Source organism: Lucilia cuprina, chromosome 5, assembly GCF_022045245.1.
Source record: "Lucilia cuprina isolate Lc7/37 chromosome 5, ASM2204524v1, whole genome shotgun sequence".
Lineage (NCBI taxonomy): Eukaryota > Metazoa > Arthropoda > Insecta > Diptera > Calliphoridae > Lucilia > Lucilia cuprina.
Window position 1 is genome coordinate 22,090,235 of NC_060953.1, and position 6,965 is coordinate 22,097,199.

The window sequence follows — 6,965 nt, forward strand, 5'->3', positions numbered from 1 at the left end:
GGTTCAAGGACGATTGCTACTGAAAATGGTTGAAATCGGTCCATTATTTCTCCTAGCCCCCATACAACCGTACCCCCGAATCGGGCCTTTAGGCTCATAAATACGTTAAATGTTTTATAATGTCAACGAAAATCAGCAAAAATTAGTTTTATAGAACAATAATTGACAATACAAATTTTTATTGTGATCGGGCCTCATTTACCCTAGCCCCCATACAGACTCCCCTTCAGAAAATGACTTGATGGTCAAAAATTAACTTATAATTACCTATAAAACGATTTAAATCTACATAAATGACTTTTTAGTAGACGTAAATTCATCTACCAAAATTTATAAGGATAGGCCCATATTTACCCCTTCTCCCCTATGATCCCTCTTGTACAAAATCTCTCTGCAAAATCAAAAACTTTGTTGACTTTTGTTAAAAAATTGACCCATTTTTTTTTGCTCAGAAGAAAGCTTATGTGTTTTCCTTTAACACCCTTTTTGTCGCTTAGTGGGATGCGAGTGGGATATCTATAAAAAAATGTTTTGTAACTCAAGACATACAATTTTTTACTTTTTTTTTTTTGAAAAATCAAAAACTTTTTTGACTTTTTTTCCAAAATGGACTCTTTTTTTATTAATTTTTTTCTCAAAATAAAGCTTAGCTCTTTTCTTTAAAACCTTTTTGGTCGCTTAGTGGGATGCGAGTGGAATATCTATCAAAATAAATGTTTTGTAACTCAAGACAAATATTTTTAAATTGATTTTTTTCATATTTGTGTGTAAGTGTTTCTAAAACCTTAAAAATAAAAACCACAACAACTGACCGATAATAGCCACTGGAGGAGGGCAATATGATTAAGTGTAAAAATAGTTATTATATATATTATTATATAATTGATCTATTGTGATAAAGATTAAATTTTACTAAATTATTAATCTTTTTATTATTATTATTATTATTATTATTATCAATATTATTATTAATAATGGCACGAGTTTTAAAATTTGACATGTCGTAGGTACCCTATTATGAGCCGCCACAGCGCCGTCCCTGGGGCATCTGCAGGGTTCATCTTCAAAATTTAAACTCAAATACTCCTTGGCTACGCTCACGCCAAATTTTATACCGATCGGGTAAGCCGTTTAGAAATGCCAGATTTATTTCCAAAAAAAATTCCATTCTGCCCCACAGTGCCTTGTTCCGATATATTTAAGCAATTTATGGATGAAAAAACTAATTTTCTGAAACAGGCTTTATATAGGGGCTAAGGGCAAATATGGACAAGCCCGATAAAATTTTGTAAATATATTTATATTTACATAATATTTTATTGTGCTGAATTTCATCGCGATATTTGTGTTTATAAGTTAATTTGGGACATTCAATTAATTTTCCGAAGAGGACTTTAAATGGGTGCTAGGGTCAAATGGGGCCCGATCTTTATGAAATTTGGCAGGGTCATCAAGACTTCTATAATACTTAGTTGTGCGACCTGTACCTTGCACACAAAGTTTACATGGACAGCCAGTCAGGCGGACGGACATAGCTTAATCGACACAGAAAACGATTCTCGATTGGTATAGGTGGGTCTAGGACAAATATTTTTGTATGTTACAAACATCAGCACAAATCCAATATACCCTCGCTACTAAAGTGTTGTAGGATATAATAACTGTAAAGTAATATATGGGGCACTTCACGTCAAGTAAACCAACTTTTGAAGTCGATGTCTTCCGATCGCGATGAAATTTGCACCATAGTTAGTTCTATTGAATAGTAATTTAGACACAATTTTTCAACAAGATCGCTAGTGAAACTTTCTAAGTTAGAGGTGGTCACTTTACAAAAAATAAAAATTTTATAAAAGTAAAAATTGTAAAAATATACTCATGGTGTAGGGTATTATATGGTCGGCCATGCCCGACTATACTTTCCTACTTGTTTAACATACATACTGACTGGTGTACGGTATCATATGGTCGGCTACGCCCGACTATACATTCATACTTGTTTTATTTTATTTTACTCGCAATATTTTCACATTAAAGAGTTTTTATACCCTACACCACTATAGTGGGGAGGATATTATACGTTTGTGCTGATGTTTGTAACATACAAAAATATTGGTCCAATACCCACCTTAAAGTATACCGATCGATGCAGAATCATTTTTTGAGTCGTTTAAAACATGTCCGTTCGATCGGTATACTTTAAGGTGGGTATTGAACCAATATTTTTGTATGTTACAAACATCAGCACAAACGTATAATACCCTCCCCACTATAGTTGTGTAGGGTATAAAAAGGGGAATTATTTAAAAAAATAAAGCCTTTGGTTGGTTTTTTTTAACTTTATTTCGGAATATTTTTACTTTTTTTTGGCAAAAAAGAGATTTTTTAATAGGGCTCAAAGGGGAGTAGGGCAAAATATGGCCTATCCTTAAAAATGTTGGTGGGGGGAGTTAAGTCTTCTTCAATATTATTTATGTAGAATTTAAATGTGTTATTAGTGTTTGTAAGTGAATTTTGACCTTTAAGTCCTTTTCTGAAGGGGAGTTTGTATGGGGGATAGGGTCAAATGAAGCCCGATCATTACAAAAATCGGTAGTGTCATTTAAAGTTCTATAAAACTAAGTTTTGTCGACTTTTGTTAACATAATAGATCATTTAAATTAATTATAAGCCAAAAGGCCCTATTTGGGGATACGGTTGTATGGGGGCTAGTCGAAATAATGGACCGATTTTAACCATTTTCAATAGGTTCGTCCCTGTGCCAAAAAACATGCTTGGTCCAAATTTCATCAAATTATCTTGAAAATTGCGGCCTGTACCTTGCGCACAAGGTTTACATGGACAGCCAGCCAGACGGACGGACGGACATGTTTTAAACGACTCAAAAAATGATTCTGAATCGATCGGTATACTTTAAGGTGGGTATTGGACCAATATTTTTGTATGTTACAAACATCAGCACAAACGTATAATATCCTCCCCACTATAGTGGTGTAGGGTATAAAAACTCTTTAATGTGAAAATATTGCGAGTAAAATAAAATAAAACAAGTATGAATGTATAGTCGGGCGTAGCCGACTATATGATACCGTACACCAGTCAGTATGTATGTTAAAAAAGGGGGATTATTTAAAAAAATAAAGCCTTTGGTTGGTTTTTTTTAACTTTATTTCGGAATATTTTTACTTTTTTTGGCAAAAAAGAGATTTTTTAAGAGGGCTCAAAGGGGAGTAGGGCAAAATATGGCCCTATCCTTAAAAATGTTGGTGGGGGGAGTTAAGTCTTCTTCAATATTATTTATGTAGAATTTAAATGTGTTATTAGTGTTTGTAAGTGAATTTTGACCTTTAAGTCCTTTTCTGAAGGGGAGTTTGTATGGGGGATAGGGTCAAATGAAGCCCGATCATTACAAAAATCGGTAGTGTCATTTAAAGTTCTATAAAACCAAGTTTTGTCGACTTTTGTTAACATAATAGAAAAAGGCCAAAAGGCCCTATTTGGGGGGTACGGTTGTATGGGGGCTAGTCGAAATAATGGACCGATTTTAACCATTTTCAATAGGCTTCGTCCTTGGGCCAAGAGAAGCGTGTGTGCCAAATTTCATCCAATTATCTTGAAAATTGCGACCTGTACCTTGCGCACAAGGTTTACATGGACAGCCAGCCAGCCCACAGTGGTATAGGAAAAACAAGTAGGAAAGTATAGTCGGGCATGGCCGACCATATGATACCCTACACCATGAGTATATTTTTAAAATTTTTACTTTTATAAAATTTTTATTTTTTGTAAAGAAACGCTCATGTATTGCTCAAAAGTTCTTCCAAATTACGGTAGTTTTATAGGAACTAAACTCTATCCTCCATATCACCACTCTTACAAAAACACAGTTTATGGTTACAAAGATTGGATCAAATAAAATTAATATTTTAATTCTGAATAACACGGTTAATGCTTAAGCTCGTATTAGAGGCCCTCTTCCAAATATTTCCCTGATGTTCATATTAATATTGACATATGATTTTATGAAAAATTTTAACTTAATATACCAAAAAATTTATTATAATAACTTACAAGTAAATTTCAATATGTATGTATGTATGTTCGCATATTTGAATGTAGGTATATATATATATATATATATATATATATATATATTATATATATATATATATATATATATAATATATATATATATAATATATTATAATATATGATATATATATATATATATATACATTTATATATATATATTATATATATATATATAATTATGGTTTAATTTTATTAACTTTAATAATTATTTATAATATACCATTATTCATGACTCCTTAAGGGTGCATTAATAAATAATAGAAACTTATAGATTATTTTTAAAATTAATAAAATTAAACGAAAATATAGTTCTTGTAAACATATAAAAATTAAACCATATAAAATTATTTAATTTTTTCCTAATTTTTGTGTATAAACAAAGTTTAATGAAATTTACACAATAATCATCATATATGCAGATGTTGTTTACTTGATTTCCAAAGACCAACTGAGAAAATAAAAATTAAATTCCCTTTTAAAGTACAGTTGACGAATTTTAAAATATAAAGAGGTTTGTGCATGATTTAAAAAAAAATAAAATAAAATGATTGAGCAAAAAATATCAGAAAATGTGCAGACTATTCTGTTAAATTTCTAAAGGAAATTTATATTATTCGCTTAATTGTCTGATGAAATTACAAAAACAATTCTCTTCAGATTACGTGCTGATTTCTCTGATATTATTCGCCATTTTATATTTTACTTCAGAAAATGTGCAGACTATTCTCCTTTATACCTAAAGAATAATATAGGAATAAAAAAGTAAGAAGTCATAGTCGGGCGAGGACGACCATATAATACCCTACACATGTATACGAATAAAATGTGATTTAGTTTTCACAATAGAGCATTTAAGTTGAATTGTACCTTGCCTCAGATATACTAAAGCAATTTACTGTTTAATAAAACTGTGGATATTTAAGTAAAATTTTGATGGGGGTTCACATGCTCTATTTGGGGGTTCAGTTATGGGGGCTAGGACGGACATAGCTAAAGCCGCTTGGTATACTTTAAGGTGGGTATAGGACCAATGTTATTGTGCGTTGCAAACATCTGCACAAACCTATTATACCCTCCCCCACTGAATATCAAGAAGTGAAACGCTGTCAAAAAGTACCTAAGTCTACTATCAGTCGGTACCTAACTCCAAGAATGTATTAGTAGAATTCTCAAGTCAACATAGTTGCAAAAGTTCGTATTTAAAAATATTGAAAAAAAATTATTACATTTGTATTTTAAAATTATTTCTTTAAATATTTTGCAACATAATTTATCTATAAACATTTTAGAAGAATGTATGTTGGCCTTTTAATCTGCAATATTGAAAAAATAAATAATTTATTTGAAATATTTATTTCTTGTACCATACGAATTTACAACATTGTCCTTTTCAGTTTTAATTTCAACAACAAAAATTTAATGACAAAAAAATAAAAAATATTTTTTCGTTTGTATTAAATGTATTTAAATTGTGCAAAAAAATAATAAAATATAACTTTAAGTGATAAAAAATACTTTAAAGTGCTATAAGTCACGAATTTTCGCGACAAGTTTTTGAACATAGATAATACATATAGATTGCCAACTCAAGCTTTACCACGAAAAAAAGAGCTTTCTCTCTTCACACTTACGTGTTCTGTGTGAATTCAACACAAGGCTACAACAACAAATATTCAATATTTCAAGTCCAAAATTCGCACAAAAAACGATTCGGACACAATAATAATAACACAGACACATATTATTTATTTTTTTACAATTGTTTTAATATATTTTCTTTATCGAAATCGTTTTAATTTTCACAAACCAAAAAATTATGTTTTCAATTGTTTGACATTTCATTTTTTCTTTTTCTAATTTCAAATTGAAGGTGCAGAGTAGCATTTCTTAGTAGTAAACAAATTTATGATAATCCAAGAAATTAAAGATTTTTATATTTTACCAAATATAGAATACATGAAAAATATTATCATGCTTTTATAAATGCAATATACAATTTAAAATGTATTAATTTAAGAAAATTAATACAATAAAAACATTGTAATATTATTTCGACCGATTTTATACAACTACGTGGGCATTGTAAGTGTGGTAAAAAGCTTTTATACACTAACACTTCTAAAGAAAATTTTACTAATAAATATTTAGAGTTAGGTTTTTTTTTGACAGCTGAGTTTGGTTTTTTCAAGGAGAGTTAGCCTTCTACGGTAATATTCTATGTAGATTGCCAACTCAAACTTTACCACGAAAAAAATAGCTTTCTCTCTTCTCACTTACATGTTCCGTGTGAATTCAACACAAAGCTACAACAACAAACATTCAATATATCAGGTCCAAAATTCGCACAAAAAACGATTCGGTCACAATTTTTATAACACAAACACATATTATTTATTTTTTACAATTGTTTTAATATATTTTCTTTATCGAAATCTTTTTAATATTTCCACGCAATGAGCTGAATGAAGAATTAGTTGATTCTGGTGTTGATTTATGTTTTGAAATTAATAATTACACAATATGTAGTATGCAAAATCCAAGAAAGACCAAAAACAGCATTCATCATTATATGATAATTTTATATACCTGAATAAATGTAACAAAGAACGGAAAAGCTAGAAATCTTTTACATATAACTGCCTTATAACAATCTGTCTAACTTCAAGATTCAAAACAAACAAAAAAAAATCGATCTCGTTTTGGTAATATTTTTTGAGAATGAATTTTAAAAATGTTTGTTATAAAAATGATTTTAAAATGAAATGTGTTTCATTTTATTCTTTATAATATAAAACCATATACATTACATAAATGCATTATAAATATTTGATTCCTTGTTAATATATAAATAAAAAAAGAAAAACCGGTTAACC